The sequence below is a fragment of the Chenopodium album genome, chromosome 27 (genome assembly GCF_948465745.1).
Source record: "Chenopodium album chromosome 27, dcCheAlbu1.1, whole genome shotgun sequence".
NCBI lineage: Eukaryota > Viridiplantae > Streptophyta > Magnoliopsida > Caryophyllales > Amaranthaceae > Chenopodium > Chenopodium album.
The window spans coordinates 18303493-18326214 of record NC_137860.1 but is presented as its reverse complement, the minus strand read 5'-3'; positions in this window follow the sequence as shown (position 1 = coordinate 18326214).

Genomic DNA, 22722 nt, shown 5'->3' with positions numbered 1-22722 from the left:
TCAAAAGAGGAAAGAGATGAGAGTGGTGCTATGGAGAATGAAGTGGAGAGGGTTGAGTCCAAGGAAATTTATTGTGAGGTTGAGGAAAAAGAAGAATGTGTTGTTGAAAAGATGAGTGAGGTAGAGAGATTTCCCGATCTACCATACCCCCAAAAATACTTGAGATTCAAAATGGATGAGCAATTTGGGAAGTTCCTTGAAGTTCTTAAGGAAGTCCATGATTCCACACCCTCTACCGAGCCAATTCCCGATATGCCTAAGTACTCCAAGTTCCTTAAGGAGATACTAGAGGAGAAGGAAAATTTTGATGAGGGTAGTTCGGTGGAAGGAGGGAAGTGTTTTAGTGCTCTTATCCATGGTGAGCTTCCGGAAAAAATGAAAGATCCGGGGAATTTTTTAATCCCTTGTCAAATCAAGAAAATGGTTTTTGAGAATGCTTTGTGTGATCTAGGGGCTAGTGTGAGTATTATGCCCTTTTCGGTTTTCAAGAGGCTTGATCAAGGTAAGCTTCAACCATCTAATATAACACTTCAATTGGCCGATCGCTCTATTAAGCTTCCTAAGGGAAGAATTGATGATGTCCCTTTAAAGATTGGAGAGTTTGTCTTTCCCGTGGATTTTGTTGTTTTGGAGATTGAGGAGGATGAGCATATTCCAATCATTCTAGGGAGGCCTTTCTTAGCCATCTCGGGAGCCTTAATAGATGTGAAGGGAGGCAAATCACTTTGAGATGTGGAAAATTGGAAGAGAGTTTTAAGTTGAAGCCAATGCATGAGTCCTTATCTTGTGTGCAAGATATAGCATGTGCTAGTCTTTCTCGTTCCATTGATGATGTGTGCATGGTTGATTCTTCTACTAACGATGTTTTTGAGATTGTTGATGATGTTTGTGCAAGTCTTGATGATGTTAGTGAAGAAGAATTTGTAATTCAAAAGCCAAGGGATGAGAAAGAAATTGAGATTCCAAATTGGTTCAAGCTTAATTCTCAAGATGAAGAGAAAGCTTCCATGATTAAAGATGTCGAAGTCAAGCCGAAGAAAAAAACCCGTGACTCGAAGAAAGCAAGAAAAAGAAAGAAGTTGAGAAAAGAGAAGGAAGAATTTGAAAATTTTTTTTTGAAGGTTTCATTAAGCAACGATGAGAAGTTGCTCAAAATTGAAGAAAATTTTGCTCTATCAACTACCTTGAAGAAGGTGGTGTTCTTTGACCCTCCATGATTTGGAGGAAGGGTCGAGCTTAGGACCTTAAGCAAGCGCTTCCCGGGAGGCTACCCGGAGTTTCTAACTTTTCCTTTTGATTTTTGAATTTTCTTATTTTTGTTTCTTTTATTACTTTGTCTTTTCTTTCACTTTTCTACTTGATTGGATTTTTAGGATGACCTTTTGCGGGATTGGAATTCTACAAGTATGCATGATGAATGGAAGGTGTTCATGGCACAAATCACATTTTGTTCGATTTTAATCGAAATTTGAGGTAAAAGGGTAAGAATTTTAGAGAGGTAAGATAGGAAATTCATGTTTTGAAAGTTGGAGGAAATTGATACTTAGTGAATTTTTGTGGTGAACACATGAATTTTCAACTTTGAGGGCTTTGAAAATGATTTTAGCTACTGCCTATGTTGTTCCTCATCACCATCATGATTCATGTGCGCACCACAATAGGCAGTAAGTATCAAATTTTTGAGAAAAAGGAAGGAAGGGGCACGCACAGGGATGTGCGGCCGCACACGAGGCATGTGCGGGCGCACAGCCTGCGTGTGCGGGCGCACACCAGCTCTGTGCGGCCGCACATTGCTGGACGGGTGATATATCCTCCTTCTTCCTCCTTTTTCCCTTCATTTCCTTTTTCCCTCATCGTCCTCACGAGCTCCCCTCATTTGAACCCTCTTGTGCGCACCTTGTTCTTCCTCATTCACCATCTAAAATCACTCAAATCCTCACTAAAATCACTCCATTTTCACTCAAAATCACTCACAAACCTTACTACACTACAAATTCCTCACAAATTGACCCAAATTTCACTTACTCTCTCTCCTACTCTTGGTGGCCGAAAATTGGGGCTTTTGTTAGGGGTTCAAATTGCTTGCTCAAAGTTGGTTAATCTTGCTTCTTTTATGGTATAATCACTAATCCTTGCTTTAATTTTGCCATTTATATCATAATTTTGCATAGATTGATAATTTATATGAGCATGAATAGTGTAGTATCGATTTTGTGATTTTTGATGCTTGATCTTGATATTGGTTGTGATTTGGTGATGTTTATTGATTGATTTTGCATAACATTGTATTGTTTGTTGATTTTGTAGTGATTCTCATCATTTTTGGTTGATATATTGTGAGTTGAATTTTTGGAGTATTGGTAGTATGTGGTGATCTTGGTATTGGTCTTGTGGTTGTTCTTGGATTGTTGAAAGGAAGTTTTTCTTGGATTATTGGTGTTGTTGATTGGTTTGGAATTGGTTTTGATTGAAAAGAAGTGTGAATTTGGAGTTTGGTAGTAAGTGGTGAATTTGGGTGTGGTATTCGTGGTTCATTGGTTTTGCTCCTTGTTGGATATTGGTGATCTTTCTAAGCCTCTCAAAATGTCTAAATACCTCAAGAAACGAAAAACCGATGTTAGCATCGATGAACCTCCTCGCCCAAGTACCTCCTCTAGGCCTAGTACATCTTCTAGGCCTAGTACTTCCAACCCCTCCTCCACTCAAACACGACCCCCAACCTCTCTACCCAAAAAGAAAAACTTCACCGACAAACAAAAGACCTTCTACCAAAATTTGAAGGAAGAAATAACCCTAAAACAAACCCGCCACTACTTCCAACCCGATATGGTGAAATTGGGAATTGATAATGATGTGCGGTCGTTGCTCCTAAACCTCCGATTGGGTTCTTTCATCACCGATACAAGGAGCCTACTTTGGAGTTCTTGGCTACCTTGGAGCTTGTACCCGTAGGAGGGGTATATAGGGTGCGCTTCTAATTGTTTAACCACATCTTCGACCACTCATTGGAAGAGTTCAATGCCGCTTTGGATTTTGATCCCTACGGGGATATTGTCAACGTTGAACATTACATCTTCCCGGAGTATGATCAAAACTCATGGTGGGAAGACATCTCAGGTGGTACCAAGTTTATCACCAACAGGGCTAAGATCTCATCGGTGTACCAACCTTGTCTTAGGGTTGTACACCGTCTTTTGGGCTATGTTTTGTTCCCCAAACAAGAATTGGGGAAGTTGAGCAAGTTGGAGCTCAAGGTCCTATGGTTGTCTACCCGCCCGGAGTATGTGGGCCGGTTGAACTTGGGGTATATCTTTTCCCAATATTGTTTGGACCTTCGCAAGAGGAGTACGGGAGAGATCCCATGCGGGGGCATGGTAACTAGGCTCTTGACTCGCCTTCACCTCGATGCTTATCTCCCATTTTGTAAGGAGATCGGGGATAGTACTTCCATCTACCTCGATATGCAACAATTGGGTTAAATCCAATTCATCTCCAAGGGCTATAGCGAAGGGAGATATGAGTGGCTTAGGGGCAACGAGCATTGGTGCTACTTGCCTAACCCCGGCTTGACTTCTTTGGCTCGGATCGCCAACAATGTGTGGCATGTCCCCAAGTCCTTTCGGCATCCTAACTTCGACTCCGATAAGGATGAGGAAGAGGATGATGAAGAGGAACAACAACATCAACAACAACAACAACAACATTCTCCACAACAACAAGCTCCTCAAGAGCAAGAGCAAGAGCAAGAGCAAGGGCAACATGCTTATGCCAATGCGGATTTGAGGGCTCTTAGTGAGCAAATGAGTGGATTGAAAATCCACGTGGATGGCATGTATGATCAAGACTTTGGGGTCATCTATGAGCAACTAAGAGGTATTCAAGAGATGCAACAAGGTATGTTTGCACAACAACAACAAATTTATGAGGCGGAAGTTAACCGTGGGAACATTACTCCCCCGGTTAACTATCCATACTTCCCGCCCCAACAAGGTCCTCTACCTTCGTATGGGCATCCTTATTGGTCGGGGCCTTCTAACCCCGACACTGAGCGTCGCTACTATACGGACGAGCACGGTAACTATAATTACAAGGCTCCGGGTGGTAGTGACTATAGGGGTGATCCTAACTACCCCCATGTCCATCCCAACCACCCCTTCGAACTCACTTTGCCCGATAACTTCACCCCTCTTGCTTCTTGGCAATAAGATCTTTTCAAGGGGCATTATGGGTGGCCCGAGGGGTTCACCGGAGGATGGGAGCCTTACCCTCATCCCTTCGATGACCCCGAGCGCAACAAGGACCCCGATGGGGCCGGGCCGAGTGGGAGTGGTGGTGGTGATGGTAGTAGTTATTAGTTCCCTTTAGCTTCTCATGCTTTTTGCCTCCATCCCTTATATTTTTTGATGCATGTTTTGTTTTGATTGGGATGTTGAGATGTATTTTTATCTAGCTTGGGGGAACTAATAATTTGCTCGGTGACCAATTTTGTTGTTGTGTACATACCTTAGTTGTTTGCATGTTTATTTTTATTCCTCTTGTTTGATTTCCTCATTTTCTTGATCTCTAGGCTACCTTCCTTGTAGCTAGCTTGTGTGCCCAATTTGCTTGGATGCTTGTTGTTTGTGGTGATGTTTCGCTTCGCATGTTGTTGTTGATGATCCCTTATATCCAAATCCCTTAATCCAAAACCCTTTAATCCAAATCCCTTAAATCCAAATCTTGTAGTTTAGAGTAGTTCTTTAGTTAGTTTAGACTTTATTGTTTACTTAGTTTTATTTCTTTTATTCTTTCTATTCTTTGGTTAGTTTAGCCTTTATTTTCTTTGGTTGTTTATACTTTTTGATTGGTTTCTTTTCTTTTTATTTGTTGTTTTCTTTTATTTGTTTTGAAGTTACTAACTGTAGACACCTAAAAATGTCTCCCCAAAACCAAACCCAATGATGAACAACCTTTTACCGCCATTATTGGTCGGGTTGAGTATGTAATCTTTAGAGTGCTTAAATACATGATCCATTCAATATATTTCATAAATCAATCCAATTCATAGCCCATTTTCCCAAATCATAACTTATTTTCCTCATTTTGTGCCTTTAAACCCAAAATAATTCATTTCCTGTCCATTAAAATCATTCATTTCGTGTCCTTTTTATAAAAACGTTTAGACCAGTTTATTTTGGTCCATAATCTGGGTCCAATTGTTAAATATTTGGATAGGGATTGAAAAGAGCTTTCCAACGATATATTATAAGCCCAAATCCGAGTTATAACGAATAAGTTATGGCCAAAATACTAAATTGAGCTCAAACCGAACCTAAGCCCACCTTACCTACGACCCAATGATCATGTGGAGGGTCCAAAGGATTTAATCTCATTCCTAATCCAATTAGGATTAATTGGAAGCTTCTATAAGCTTCTAAAAGATCTTAATTATCCTTTTTGAAAAGATAAGATTAAAGAGTTTGAAATAGAATAAAACTCCTTTAGTAATTTAATTTGAATTGAAAGACGTTCAAAGATTGACAGATATTATTTTCGTGCTTCATATTTTTTATCTGATTCTTAAATGGTTGGATAGCTCTTGAAATTATCTTTCCAATGATATATTATAATATTAATTCCGAGCTACAACGAAAAAGATATAAAAGAAATACGAAACTCTATCCAAAACTGACACCGTCCCACTATTTCGGCTATATCTTTTATTCTACAAATTATTTTAATCTGATTCTAATTGGGTTAGAAAGTATACTTCAAGAGCTTTCCAACGACATCTTATTCATCTTATTCCGATTTCTGGATCAAAAGATATGATAAAAACAAAAACCGCAAAAACTGCTGTTTATCGCAAGAGTTTTATCCGATTCGAATTCTTATCTTTTTTTGATTCGACCCCCTCTTTTTCCCTATAAATAGAGGTCATATCTCCCCTTTTTCAGTGATCAACAAGCTTGATCACCAAAAATCATCCTCTCTCTCTACACCAAAAATATTCTCTCCTCTCTCCCTACACCAAAAATATTCTCTCCTCTCTCTTTTGCTCTAGCCTAAACTCTAGCCACCCTATTCTCTCATTTTATATCCCTTAAGCACTCTAAGGAGTCCATACAATACCCGAAGTTTTATACTTAAACCAAGGCGTGAAAGGTAGAATTAACTGAGGGTTTGGACCAAATCAACTCTACTTTTTATTTTAATTTAATTTACATTTGATTTATTATTTATTGAAGTTACTAACAATTTATTCATGATGTAGCAATTTAAAGGAGCGCGCGGAGTGTGAGTAATTAATTAATTTAATTACTTATTTTATTCTCTTATTGCTAATATCATGATTAGGATTATTTTTATTTGATTTGATTAACACTATTATTGTTAGATTGCTTCCAATATTAATGTTTATATTATTATTATGATCACCATATAGCATATTTAAAGGGAATATGTAATTGAAAATCACGACTAATAAGATAATTTGGACAACCTGTTTAGGTTTCTTTTTAATCTTGTTGTTTAATCAAGTGATCACAATATATTAGAATTATATGTTGCATTAATATTCAACCAATTTAGCTTAATAATAGTTTGGAGCAAATTGAATATTTTGTTTGCATGCCTTTGAGATCATAGGAATACTTTTCACAATAAGAATCGAGTAGAGGCCAATACGGGCGAATGTGACTCCATGACTCACTTCGTACCATCATCCCCGATCCTCCTTTCGTGGTTCCGAACCATATGGAGTTAGTAATCTCATGGATTATGAATGGGGTGTAACCTTCACGGGTCAATCGTTGTTGCCTATCGTTGTCCCTTATTCGTGGTTGCCTTTTATGATCCGTGAACGGTTTACAAGTTCCTTAAAAACTTGTTGGCGGCTCCCTACTTTCCTTGTCCCTAATCGTGTCCCTAATCGTATATGTCAATTCCCACTTCCTATGAGTGCCAAGCATATTCACAACATGCTTTTACGTAGGCGCACTTCGAGCGACGCCTACAATTTGAAAGTCGGTACCCTCCACTCATGACAAAATTGACGGAAAATTTTTGCTTTTGCATCTTCGTTTGCTTGTGTCTGCACACACACATATACACACACACACTCACAAGTCATACACATGTCATGTCACATCAAGTTAAACTTGGTCAAGTTATTTAGTCAAGTCAATCATTATAGACGAGTCCCTTGGCAAATTTTATTTTGCAGGTCTCATTTACAGCCCACGTCCGGGGACAAGCGGACCATTTACAGCCCACGTCCGGGGACAAGCGGACCAACTACAGCCACGTCCGGGGACAAGCGGATCATCTACAGCCCACGTCCGGGGACAAGCGGACCAACTACAGCCCACGTTCGGGGACAAGCGAACCATTTACATCCCACGTTCGGGGACAAGCGATCCTTTTACAGCCCACGTCCGGGGACAAGCGGACCAACTACAGCCCACGTTCGGGGACAATCGAACCATCATCATTTTAGTGATCATCTCCCAAGCGAAGACGATTCACGACGCAAGGTTCTCGATACACAGAGACTTGCAATTTCATCATTAGACAGGTTTTTCCTCAGGCATGGAAAATTGTCATCTATCGACTTTCCTCAGGCATGGAAAGTTTCTCAACCGGTGGGTTTCTTCAAGCATAGAAAACTGCCAACATCGTCTGTCGACTTTCCTCAAGCATGGAAAGTATCATCCGGTGGATTCCTTCAAGCATAGGAAGCTACTAAACTCATTTGTCACCGATACACTGGTGTCAGATACGCATTCTATCTCTTTACTCTTTTATCTGTGGAACTAACATTTTTCTGCAGGTATCGGCGTTTATAGAGTGATTTAGGATCGCAGAACGTCTTAAATCATTCTCCGTCCCTAATCGTATATGTCAATTCCCACTTCCTATGAGTGCCAAGCATATTCACAACATGCTTTTACGTAGGCGCACTTCGAGCGACGCCTACAATTTGGCGACCATTTTCTTTGTTCACAGTTTCTTTGTTCATAGTTTCTTTGTTCATTCCCACTAACCATTTTCTTTGTTCATAGTTTCTTTGTTCATAGTTTCTTTGTTCATAGTTTCTTTGTTCATAGTTTCTTTGTCAATTCCCACTAACCATTTTCTTTGTTCATAGTTTCTTTTATTTCTTTTTCTCACTTGGTTCCTTGAAGAGCTTTTGGATATGGAATGCTACGAGGTGGTTTCTAATCGCTTCGTTTATTTTTGCTAAGCTTGAAAGCCCGGTGAGACCTTTCTTATTTTCTCTTTCTTTTCCTTGGATGCATAGAATAGGATTAGTTTAGGAGAAGTTGAATGGTTCGAGGATGGATGCTTGTTAACACGTAATGTGTTTGTGATCGATGACTTTGATGTCGATCGATCACTTGTTTGTCGATTGGGAATTTTATGTGTTTAACTTGCTTTCTTATCCTTTGCATGCTATTTCTCCTATATTTCCTTTTCTATGTCTCCGTATCTTTTCTATTACTTTCTTTTATTTTACTTTTTCTTTTACTTTCCTTTATTTTTCTTTTCATTTTGGATGTGATTTTGAGGCATTATTTTTCATTTTTTTCTTATGGAATGAACCTTGTACTTTGGACTTGTCTTTTGCATGATTTTCTTCCTATGTTGTAAAGGTATGCACGGTTTGAGACTATGTTCGGTTGACTCTAGGATAGTGTATGCTAGGGTAGTTGGTTTGAACTAGGAGGATCATGAAGCCGGATTCTACTTGTTTGAGGCATGTTGGTAGTTGCTTCCTATAGTTGATTTGACACCACTAGTGAGTTTTTGCCGCAACCTTGTGAGGTTACTTGTTTTTCTAGCCTTCAACATTCCTTGTATGAGCGGCATGGATTCTTGACTATGCAAACCTAATCTAATAAAGCTTGATGTATGATTCTCAAACACGAGACCGAACTATCTAGGAAGGACAAAGGCACATTTTTCGGGGTGGTATTTTTCATTTTTGTTATATTTTGTTATTTTCTTTATTTTTGGGTTTACATTTGCCTTCTTGCTACCATTTGAGCCTTATCCCTTCTTTTCAAGCCACATCTTTAGTTATTTGACCTTTTGTTTCATTTTCTATATTTTCTTGGTTTTTGTGAAGCAATATGATCATTTGCGATGGAGTTTGTGGTGGATAAGTTGAAATTTTGGTTTTTATGTAAGCAAGTTTGTGTTTCCTTTTCTTTGTGAATAATGGCAAATATTTCTGAAAAAGCCGTCCTACTTCACAAAAGGCATGGACTAATAAGTTGCATATAGGAAAAGTCGTCCGAATTAAGTAAAAGGCAAGGACATTGCATATTCTCCAAATAATTAAAAAAAAAAAAAAGAGTTGAATAAGTGAATAATTCAAAAATATTTTGATGTATTCTTTTCTCCTTCTAAGCATTGAGGACAATGCTTCATTTAGCTTGGGGGAGAAGCGTGTACGTTTTTTGTATATATTTTTGTGAGTATAGCTTCAAGTAAGCTTGGGGGTGTTGTTTTTGTTTGGTAATTTCTTGATTGTGGTGTTAAGGATTGATCACCCTTTTGCTTCACTTTTTAGGAAAATCACCAAATTTTTAAATTTTAGCCTACCTTCACCCTTTATGCCTTACATTACAACCTTGGGGAAAGACCTTTCGACCTAGATAGTTGAGTCACTATTCGGGGGAGGGCATCATGGGTCATTGCCTAAGGAAAAGGGATGCATAGTCAAGATTGTCGAGTAGCCTTAAAAAAATTCTTTTTCTGGTTCCTTCGAGGAATCATTGTGACACTCACTAAGGGGAGATTTGAGACTAGTGGGAAGAACGCGGTAAGATTGTTTGGGATGAAAGTGAATTGTGATAACTAGTTCCTATGCCTAGCATACCCTATGTTTCAATCAACCTTGGATATATTGAAACGTGCATACCTTAACTACTTGAGAAAGATTGTCATTCATTTGCATTATAGTCTTTATGTTAGTTCATTTCGCAAAGGTTTGCTTTCATTTTATTTTCCTTTCTTTTTATGGTTTGCCTCATTGATGTTTGGTGGAGAGTTATGGGTCAAACTCTTAGGATACCCTTACGAGACCTCACTCGTCCTCATAGGCGACTTTGGGGTTTAAAGGGCTTGTTGTAGCTAAAAAAAACCGTGATTCCTACGACAGTGAGTTTTAGTGTATATTCTTATATTGAGTCTTTCTTTTTCGTTTTCAATAAAATTTTCATCCTTAATCTTTCTTGCTTTGTTTTGCTCGAGGACGAGCAAAAGTTTAGCTTGGGGGAATTTGATGAGTGACATTTATGGCTGTAGACACCCATTTGTGTCTCCCCAAAACCAAACCCAGTGATGAATGTCTTGCACGTTGTGTTATTATCGAATTAGGTGAAAGTGATTTGAAAGCCAAGTGTTGCGGTTTAGTTTTAATTAAATTCTTTTCTCTTTGTTTTTGAAAATGACTTTATTTATTTGAAAACGTCCAATTCAGTTTATTTTGGTCCATGATAAGGGTCCAATAATGGTGTAGATGGATGGGGCTCGAAGAGACCTTTCCAACAATATATTATAAGCCCAATTCCGATGAATATTGAGGAAGTTATGGCCAAAATACTAAACTGGGCCCGGTTATTCATTTTAATACGGCCCAATGATCTAGAGGAGGGCCCAATATTAATTATTATTCTTATTAGGATTAATTATAGTTTTCTAGAAGTTTCTAGAAAGTTCCTTTTAATTCTAATATTGTTAGATTTAATAATTAATTATCTTTAAAAGATTTTTATTTGGAATAAAATATTGTTTTGTCATCTTAAAAATATATATTTTATCTTCTGTACGGATTCCGTAGATCAAGTTGATTAAAGATCGGATTCCGCGTGAAGAAAAACGCGCTAATACAAGCTGTCGCCAAACGACAAGTCTGTCGCCGCGCGGCAGACCCTGTCGCCGCGCGGCAGACCCTGTCGCCTCGCGACAGACATTGTCGCGTCGCGACAGAGTTGATTCCTGGCGACAGCGTGGAGTTTTATTCCTTATCAAATTCTATGATTTTCCGGACTATCTTCATTATAAATAGCGTCCGAATTCCTGTTTTCAGAATCATCAATTCTCATTAACTCTTCCTTAATTCTCTCTTTTCTCTCTTGAGCAATATATGCTTTCTTTCTCCCTCTTTTTCTAAACTAGCTTTTCACAAACACAATTCCGCATTTATTAGACTTAGAGTCATCTAGCCAAGTTCGAAGTTGCCTTCGCCCTAGACGTGCAAGGTTTGATATATTCTGAGGGTTTGGTCCAAAACTAGTCTAAACTTTATTTAATTTGATTTCAATTTAATTCTTTAATTGTTCTTTATTATTTTCATTGAAGTTTACTAACTTGTGTATTTTGTTATTAGAAAGAGGTACGAGGCTTCAAAGTAAGTAGATTAGCTTACTCCCTATTTCTTTCACAATGTAGATTGCATGCTTATTATTGTTTATAATTCCTAGTATCATGTTAGGATGTTATTTTATGCTTTCTAGTATCATGTTTAGGGTGCCTTTACTCCTTTCTAATATCATTTTAGTACCATGTTAGGTTGAAAGCTTTGATCTTTATTGCTTATGACATGCTAGGATTTGTTATTAATCTTATTAGTATCATGCCTAGGATCTTGTTATTATTTTTAAGCTTTATTATGCCTTATCATGCTATTATCATTGTTATTGTTATTTTGATTTATTATTATGTTGCTTGATATATTTTATTGTTATTGCTTGATCACGCCTTTTATGATTGTTAAAGGGAATTTGTACGTGAAATCACGCTTAATAAGATAATTATTAATTTGGTTTAGGCTAATGTGATTTTAACTCAAGTGATCGCCAATAATAGTCTTGTTTGTGCATTAATATTCAACCAACATAGATAAACAGGTTAGGTTTAATATAATGTTTGTATGTTATTCGAAAAGCGCGCATGAATACGAGCAGAACAAAGTAGAGGCCTATTTTATAGGGCGGCTCCTTTCTTTTGTAGATTGGATTCGTACCCTCATCCCCGGACCCTATTTGGTTCAAGACCTTATGGAGTAGTTGATGGTCCTTTTGGATTGTCTTTTGGGTTTACAAGTTCCTAAAACTTGTTGGCGACTCTTTTTGCTCTTTGTCTTTCCCTTTGGAACGCCACCGTACTTTAGTGTATGATCACAGTGGGGTTCAAGTTTGGGGTTATCATAATGCTTGAAATATTCCCTACAATGGCACTCATTTGGTCCCTTTTTGGATGATTTCTATTCCATTTTATCTCTCTTTTCTTTAGTTTTCCTTAGTTTTATTCTTGTTTTCTTCATTTTATGCTTTTTGTAGTTAGTTTCTCTATTTCATGCTTTTTCTAGTTTACTTGTTATTTTTCTCTTTTACTTGCTTTTTATCATTTGTTTGTAGGTGGTAATTGATTGTCCAAGAATTCCCGAGCTTCCTCTCTATGAGCTTTCATTGTTTTCATGCCTAAAGATGGTGCAAGAAGCTTCAAGTCAAAGGTGGACCCAAGAGGCAAGCTTCAAGGCTTTGTATATGCCTTCTTCATGGCTTATACTTTTCAAGAAATTCAAGAAAGTTTCTGCCTACTTTGTCCTCCATCATCATCATCTAGGACGTGTGCACCGCTTGAGCTAGGACGAAGAGAAGAAGGGGGAAAGACCCAGAAATGTGCGGGCGCACCAAGGTGGTGTGCGGCCGCACATTGGTCGGGTGCGGCCGCACACCTGGTGCGTGCGGGCGCACCAATCTGGGTGTGTCCCGTGCGCACCATTCTCTCTCCTCCGAGCGCCCGCACCTACGAGGGTCTATTTTTGGGCGTCAATACCGACCTCCTCTTTGTATACATAGTTATTTCTTCCTATTTTTAGCAAGAAGTTTTTTTTAGATTGAATTTGATAGTTAGATTTTGGGAAAATTTTAGAGAGAGAAACTCAAGAACTTTAGAGAGAGAAACTCATGATTTTTGGTGATTGCTCAAGAATTCCTCATTGTTATTGATCTTTAGATCAAAGTTTTGTAAGGATCTTCTTCTTGATTTCATACAAGTTTGATTCTAGTTGATTTCATTTGTTTCCCATGTTGTTGATGATTGATTGAAGTTTATTTGATGATTGATTGTAGTTTAATTGATTTTTGATTGATTGTTGGTTTAATCTTTAATTTCAATTATGTTGATGATGAAATTGGTGATTGTTGTAGTTTTGATTTTGATTCCTATGGCTAGTGAGTAGTTTATTAGCTAGGGAAATGGTGAAGCATGTTTGAGTGATGGATTAGAGTAATTTGGGGATAATTGATGGAGTTGATGATATGATTAAACTTGGTTGATAATTCATGTGCATGTGTGTGATTAATTGAAGTTTGGCCATCTTTGATTATTACACTAGATTGCATTGTGAGCTTGCTATGATACGGACCATTGATTAGTAACTTGCAATTTCACGATTGAGGTGCCTAGTGATGTTCCCTAGGTAGTGTTTAGCGTAGTTGACGCTAGTTAGACCTCTAGGTGAACTATCTTGGTATGCTCTTTTGGATACATGATGATCTTCCTTCATATCACTTGACTTAGTCGGTTTGACCTCCCAAATTACCATTTTCCATTACGATTACATGTGGATCCATTGCCCTAGTGTCTTTAGATTGATATCATACAAGTTCTTGCATCATTTAGCTCTAGCTCTAGTTTCCTTCATAAACCCCCTTTACTTGACTTCGAAATAGCTTGACGTAGGCATTGTGCATTCGACCTCCATTCCTTTGGGTTCGACCTTGACTTACCACTGCACTAAATAGGGGTTTATTAAGTTACAAATTTTGTTTGATTGGGTGGGGTGGTAGCCCAACGACCTACCGTTCTCCTTCCCATCAACTACCAGTCCTTGACTCAGCCGTCCCTGGTGAACAGCTGGATTCTACCCTAGGTTGTGCCGTGTGTGTTGGTGATGAATCCATTTATTGCAAGGAATATATACGAGCGGTAAAATGAAAAAAGAGCTGAGAGAGTCAGAGACGGTACCTTTAGATTTGAGATCTGAAGGTAGACGGGTCCGCCTGTGTTGAAGAGGCTGAGTTTTCTTAAACTTGCGCTTGACTCAGACGGATGACTTCTACTCTCTCTTTCAAGATTCTCTCTAAGTTTACTCTGAATATTTTTGTGAAACGTACCAAAAATATGAGGGTAAACGACTACATAAAGAGGGTAAATGAAAGGGTATTCCCGTAATTTACCCAGAAGGTGAACAGTAAAATTTTGGCGGTAAAATTACCACCATTCAAAGAGTGACACGTGTCACAGATGCCACGTGGCGTGCCACGTCACATCTGTGAGGGGCAAATGTTTAGGGTAATTTTACCCCGCCATGTGGCCCAATTAGAGGGCGACACATGTCAGCCCAAGGATGGTCCAAAGTGGACCTATCCCTGCTTGACACGTGTCATCCCAAATATTTGGGAAACTGTCGGCCTTCAGGCCCAAATCCCGAGAAAGCCGCAATGCGGCGCAGCCCACCGTTGATTAGGCTTCTGTGACCTAATCAGGGGCACAATTCCCAAGGACCCTATAAATAGGGAGATTCCCCTCTTTTGGAGGGCACGTTTTTCCATTTATTACAAATTGTCCCTTTGATAGAGACAACTGAGCTAGAAATCCTAGCAGATCCCCACCTAAATTTCCGCACCTTTTTCTCTCCTTTCAAGTTACTAACTTGATCGTCGAAGGCGGAGCACCGACCAACAGGTGTCTCCGTTTGTCTTGCAGGTACAGGCCGCTCCGGAACAGTCTTCGAGCTGTAACTCTCCCGAGGGACAAAAACACCCAAAACACAAGTCTCATCTTTTGCCTCCGAAAGAGCTTTCAGTGCATCGGGACGGTTTTAGACGATAGAAGAACAAGACTAAAACCTGAAACACTTGAAATGTGTGTTTGCTTTAAGGATTGGTTGGATGCCGAAACTCGATCTCAAGATCGTACTTATGCACAAAACAACAATGATGAAGGAACGTCAAGTTCTGTTAGTTCTCAATCAACTCAATTGGCCGATGAACTTGAACCACAAGAAGGCGGAGACGAAGACGAAGACAAAGAATAATAATTCCACATTTACATTAGATACTATTGACAATTTTTGTATTATCAAACCTCGTATTCCGTATAATAAAATAAAGTTATTAACCAATTATTGTACGATTTTTAATTATCATTAATTTTTGTATTATCGTACCGACTACTGGCATATAATAAAATAAGTTATACATCAATTTTTTGTGTTTTCGGCTTATTGCACTTGCAATTTTTTTTTATTATTATATGCATTGTTGTTTTCGCTAATTTAATAAAATTATTTATGTAACTTAAACAAATTATTTATGTAAAATTAAACATAAATTATTACATAAACATAAATTAATAAATTTTATATATAAAAACTTAAGTTGTACTAAAAATATATATACCGATTTTTTTAAATATACAATTAATACATACTCCCTCTGTTTTTTAATACTTGCTCCAATTCTCTTGGACACGTATCCCAATGCCAATCTTTGATCAATTATATCTTTAATTATCAATAAGTATAAAATCTAACAATTAAAAATTAATAATCTATTCATTGAGACGATTCCAACAAGTACCCACAAGACTATATTTTTTCTTATGTATAAATCACAAACATTAGTCAAAGTAGGACAAATGAATAGTGTAAAAAATAGAAATGGAGCAAGTATTTAAAAACGGAGGGAGTATAGATTACAAAAAAATAAAAATAAAAACATAGCAGACCCGTGTTGGCCCGCGTGTCGTGCCGTGCTATGGGCTGGGGTGTGCCAAAAGTTGGCACGACACAAGACGACTCGTCGCAAAGCCGGCACGGCACGAGCCCACCTTCGGCACGGAACGAGCACGGCCCGCGACAGCACGACACGAGGCCCACCTTTATTCGCAACCTTTACCTCTTTCTGTTTATAGTAGAAGGGCTTCTTCAGTCCATTCACCCTCAGCATGGCCTATATTCGGCCTAAGAAAAGATATCAGTATATAGACAGCCTGTGAAGAAATGAAAGATTTTCTAACTTTAAAACAGGTTACCTTAGTAAGCAGAGCGAGTATAGCCTAGAAATTGAGAGTGCCCACTCCCCTCACGGAGTCCCGTTCTTCAGCAGGGACGGCCTTGAGCATATTCTTAGCGAACAGCTGAAGATCTGGCTTCTGAGCAGCATTAGCATATTCAACCTGGGATCTCAATCACTAGTTCCTTGGTACGTTTGTCCTTCTGTTTATTGATGACAAGAGCGTTTGTACCAGTAGAGCCTCCAGCAGCAGGCTTAACTCCCTTTGATTCCTTGGACTCTTTCGCTTGCTTTAGGGCATCCAGGGTAGTAGGCGACTTGTCGCCAATAGAGAGGTGAGAGTCGGACTTCTTGCAGAGACATTCTTCTATGCTGTTGTTTTTCTTCGCTTGGGGGGGGGGAGTCTGATCATCAGCAAACGACTGCTTGGGAGGCCTCTTACTTAAGGTGGGGAGAACAGGCGGCTTGATGGACCCTTCTTGGAAAATTTTAAATGGTTGTTAGTATAAAACAGAGTAATCCGCCTGTACCACAGTAACGGATGCATGGATGCTTACATGATTGAGCTAATACTTTTTGAATATCTATCTCTTCTACTGTATCATCTAGCGCTAGGCGGATGTAAAGTTTTTGGCTTCTTGCTTGGTGGCCTTATAGACAAGATCCCTAAGCCATTCAAACCTAGGGATAGAATAGTTGGGGACTATCTCTCTCTCGGCCCCACCTTCTACGGTTTTAATTTCAACTTTAAAAAGAACAGTCGTCAAGATTTGATCCCAGCCTTCCTCAGGTACATGCGGGAGAATCGCCTTCTAACCTAGGAGATATGAGTCTCGATTCCAAGAGTTAAATTTCCTGTTTTGTGTAGTATCTGGGGAAGAGATGATGTAGAATTTATTTCTCTAATCCTTCCACTTGGACTCTTTTCCAAGGGTCATCATAAATCCCTTGTGACATGTGAGGGTATACCAGCCGAGGCTAGCTGATTTGGGAGCTTTGCTCAAATAATGCATAGAGGCAAAAGCCTCAAACTGGTTCTACGGTTCTACCCCTATCATCCTGCAAGTGGCCACATACCTTAGTATGTTCACCCAAGAGTTGGGGACAAACTGCCACACCCCTAGGCGGTACCCGTCTAAAATCTTTTCCACTGCGGGATCCAAAGGGAACCTCAAGCCCGCCTGTATGGCTATCTCATAGCATCCGAAGCTAGTATTCCCATAACTTTGGACCCACAGGAACATTTATTTTGTATCTAGACCCCGTGACATAGGTGTCCTGTATATAATTTAATTTCTTGTGCATGTTCCTGTGGGTCCGCGCAGATATGTGAGTAAAGTAGGGGGTAAACTCTAGAGGAGGACGCCTCTCACTCCTTGACCTCTTTTCGTAGAGGCGGCCTCTCCCTCAAACTTATAAGGGGAATCAGAACCCTTGGTTTCTTCGTTAACCTCAAGCAGCCTCTTTTCAGCATTAGAGCTGTCTGAGGAGATGTCCGTTTAGGATGAACTTTGCTCTGAACTGGGCGCTCTATCATTAGAGCCATCCTTCGATTCGTCCAAAATGGAATCATCTGGAATGCTTGGGGTATCAGGTGGATGGTAAAAGATCTCACTTCCAAGCACCCTAATTGGACCGTCGCCCTCATCATCACTAAGACCCTAGGTCGTTCTCTTAGTTCTAACCATAGTGTACAACACATACACAAAGACGGTCGAATTCGCAAATGTTTGTAGGAGGGCGCAAGCGGCACTCCTAGTCCTAGATTCAGGCGTCCTAGGTGATTGATTGACAGCTATCCGAGGTCGTGCCGTGTATGTTTGTGAACCATTTTGAAAAACAAGGAATAAGAAACACAGACAGAAAATAAAAGGCATGAAAAAGAGAAAAGAGGGCAATTACCTTGTATGTATGGTATTGTTGCGACTATCTGGACTAGTTGTAGCACAAGCGAACCAAACGCAAGCGGCAGAAAGCAAATTCTCTCAAAAAATCAAAGATTCTCTCTCAAATGATTTTCGTGAATACGTAAAAATGAGGGGTAAAACCCATATTTATAGAGGGGTAAATCCAAGGGCAACCCGATAATCTCCCCATAAGGTGAACAATTAAAACTGATTCACCAATAATCGAGTGACAAATGTCATAGATGCCACATGGCGCGCCACATCACATCTGTGAGGGGCAAATGTTTTGGGTAAAAAAAACCCTTGCTACATGGCCCAATCAGATAGGGACACGTGTCATCCCAAGATAGGTCCAACCTAGACCACTCGCCAGCTAAAAACACGGCATCCTCTGTCAATAAAGAGAATTGCAACCTTTACATCCCAATTCCCGCCCCGAAAAGGGCGCAACCCACCAATCTAGGTCATTGTGACCTAAGAGAGGGCACATTTTCTAACGACCCTATAAATAGGGAAAATTCTCCCATTTTGGGGATACGTTCATATATTACATTTTCTCACATCAGAGAAAACACCTGATCTCGGAATCCGAGAAGATCTCACTTTACTCTTTCCGCACCTTTTTACATTCTCCGTACATGTACTAACTTGATTGTCGGAGGCAGAACTCCTATTACTCAGAGTCTTCGTTGTTTTGCAAGTACAGGCAACCAGAATCAAATATTGGTCTTATAACTCTCCCGAGGGACACTAAAACCCTTGAAAAATTAATGATAGCACCAAGAGAGCTAAGATCGTTTAGTCGAAACAAACATACTTGTGGCATTGTCGCCTTGGCCATACTAACATCAAACGCATCAAGAAGCTTCCACTAAAAGGTATTCTTGACTCATTTGACTTAGAGACATTTGAAAATTGCAAAGGATGTTTATTAGGCAAGATGATGAAGCAGCCATTTTCCAAGTAAGGAGAAAGGGCCGGTGTCTTATTGGGCCTCACACACACGGATGTATGTGGACCAATGATCACGACCGCAAGGAATGGTTATCGCTATTTTATCACCTTAACGGACGACTAAAGTAGACATGGATATGTCTACCTTATGTCGAACAAATCTGAATCATTTGAGAAATTCAAAGAATTTCAGAGTGAAGTGGAAAATCAGCTTGGCAAGAAAATGAAAGCCCTTTGATCGGATCGAGGTGGTAAATATTTAAGCTACAAATTCGATGATCATCTAAAAGAACATGGTATTCACTCAGAGTTAACACCTCCTGGAACTCCACAATGGAACGGAGTGTCCGAGAGGAGAGATTGAACTTTGTTAGACATGGTTCATTCAATGATGGATCTTAGTGATCTTCCTATCTCTTTTTGGGGACACGCACTTCTAACTGTGACACTAACACTGCACCGAGCTCCGTCAAAAGCTGTCGAAAAGACTCCTTATGAATTATGGACAAAGCAAGGTTGTCTTTTCTCAAGATTTTGGATTGCAAAGCATATGTCAAAATATTAATTTCTGACAAACTTCAATAAAATCTAACAAATGTTTCTTTGTGGGATATCCAAAAGAAATAAAAGGGTATTACTTCTACAACTAATATGAGAACAAAGTATTTGTTGCTCGAGATGGTGTCTTTTTGGAAAAGGAGTATCTTTCCAAAATGACAAGTGGGAGGAAAATCTAACTAGATGAAGTTCGAGAGGATGATCAACAAAGTCAACCTGACAAAACTAACTGACAATCAAAGTGCTTTAGAAGCATCTGTTGACGTTGGTCAGAGTCAAACCGACAATCTGCAAAGTCAAAATGACACGAGGGAGTATTGTTATGCATAAACAATTGCATAACGAGGGGTAAGAGTAGAATTACACGTAATGTATATTCTGATTTTAGAGTACTACCTTTGAGTGACCAATAGTATCATTGGGTGATCAAATAATACCATTGAATATTTCAGTGATACTATGTATGCATTCAGTGTACTGACTACGTGCATATATAATATCACTAAACAACCAATAGTATTATATAAGGTTTTAGTGGTGCAATTAAAAGTGGTCTCACATATCTTTCTCTCTTTTCCATATGACTTTTAATATTTTAGTATTTGTTAAAACCATCCATAACTACTTATTAAATTAAAGTTATTTAAATATTTTTTTTCGTCATAAAAAATATATAAGTACAAGTACGTTCTAGTTTACTACGAGTACATTAATAAAACATAGAGAGTATTATTAGATCTATTAAAAATCGATCCGTATGGGTGAATTGAACCGTTCTTATCTATTCCAAAAAGGAATAGAACCGCTAAGAACTTGTTAAACTGTAAACCGACCCGACTCGATTTTTTAAAACCTGAAACTAAACCGATCCCAATGTTTGAGAATTGTTAATGAATCGTACACATTATCAAGCCGAACTTATACAACCCAAAACCGGGAACAACCAAACTTCCGAACCCGATTGCAACCTGACCCATTGTAAACCAAAACTGTGTAAACCCGACAAAATCCCAATATTCCCAAATTGTTTACAACCTGTAACTGGTTAGGATCAAACAGTTTATAACCAGTACTTAGTTATGACCGGACCGTTTACAACCCGTAACCGGCAATGACCGACCGTTTATAACCCGTAAATCCATAACTCGTTATGAGAGAATATTCAAAGAGATAAAGTGTGTTGCCTAAAGCAGTACGGGTGAGTGTGAGGAATGAGATATGAGAATAGTTATAATCCTTAACCCGTTTTGATTAGGTTTTAGTGATTTTGGGGAGATTAATTAATGAGAGGCATTGGATTAAAGATGAGTTTAATCAATCATAGTTGTGAGAGTATTTTATGAGGGATTTGGATTGTGGCCTGTGTGTTTTTATTGAGCGACTACTAAGAATTATAACTTAATATATAGTCAATAATTAATAGTTATATATTAATATAAACTACTTGTAATAAAGAAATTATAACTAAGTAACTACTAGCTTACTATTTTTAGTAACTTGCTAGTAAAAAATAAAGTATAAATATAAGTATACAACAAACTCATGAAGTGATTATTATTAATATAAGTCTCTAACGTGTTTATGACCCGACAAATTACAAATTTACAACTTGGCTCGTTCAAATTCATTACTTGACCAATGTAACTTGTTTAAGTCTTTATTAATTATTTATGACATGAACCGATTTTACCCGATTTATTTTGAGCCAAACTTATTTTTAAACGATTGAGTGCTATCCGAATCGATTATGATCTGAACCAGTTACAACCCAACCCTATTAGGATCCGATAGATTTTAACCCGAAACCCGTTTTAAACTGGTAAAACCCGTTTTCAAATCCAACGAGTTCAACTCGAACCGATTATGACCTGAACCGATTACAACCCGATCCGATTAGGACCCAATATGTTTTGACCCAAAACCCGCCTTAAACTAACCCGAACAAATTACAACCAGACCCATAAAGAAACTGTAATAAAAAGTTACCAAACCGAACAAATCCGAAATTATATAAAATCGATTCAAACTGACCCGATAATAATTTCAACCCGTTATAAACCGACCTGCTACAAACCGAAAACCGATAAACCGAATCGTAAACTCGATTGACGCCCCTAGGTATTATTGATTCTTTTGATGCACGATTTAAGCTTATACCGTCAAGCTTAGTTTAAAAAAGCGCGCCTGAGGCGCGCCTAGGCGCAAGGCGCAGCTAGGCGCCAGTTTTGGGGCTTTTTTCAGGCGAGGCGCAGGGTCCCCTGGAAGGCGCTCCAAATGCGCGCTTTTGTGCGCTTTTTTGTCAGGCGCAAGGCGCAGCTAAGGCGCGTTTTATTGACTTGAGGCGCAAGTCAGTTTTAAAATTCAAAAAAAAAAAAAAAGAAAGGTCACGTGATATATAGAAGAAGAAGATAGAAACTTATAGAAGAAGATAGAAATAATAATTAAAATAAAAAATAGAAAGTAAAAGAAGATAGAAGAAGGGAAATAGATCGACATTTGAAAGAAGAGAGAGAAGTCAGAGAACTTGAGAAGCAAACCCTACCTTGGCTGCCATCTCCACTCGCTAGCAGATCTGCCGGAGCTTCTGCCGCCACCTATCACCGGTAAGTTTCTCTTCTTTTTCCTTCTCTCCTTTTTTTTTCCTTTCTTTTTTCCCTCTTCTTTTTACTGTTCTTCTGCACTTCTTCTCTGTTTCACGTTTTTTTTTTCTCCCTCTTTTCTTTCTATTCTTCTTTTCTTCAATATTTTTGATGTCAAAGTTTAAAAGTCATTTAATTTGTTGAACTTTTGCACTTTTGCGTGTGATTACTAGATCATCAAGGAGAGATACCTCGGGAACTTCAAGAGTTGATAAAGGAAAAGGAAAAGCAAGTGCTAGTTCTACTCCAAGTGTTCCTCCTAGATCTATGGGGTTAGATGATGATGATGATGATGAAGTGGAGGAAGACATAGGTGGCGATCAAGATTATTTGGGAGATGAGGATGACAATGAGTATAATGAGGGTGATGAGTATGATTTGGATTAGGTTATTAGGATTATTCTAGTACTTAGGGGCTTAGGGCAAAAAAAGAAGAGCTTGGAGGACCAAGTTTGCATTTCTTACCCTCTTTTCTTTTCATTATGTCATGTTTTAGACTATTACCGTCTTTTTTAATATGAACTATGCTTTATTATGTCATTTATGCATTTATAATATGATTATATGTTATTTTGAATATTATATATGATC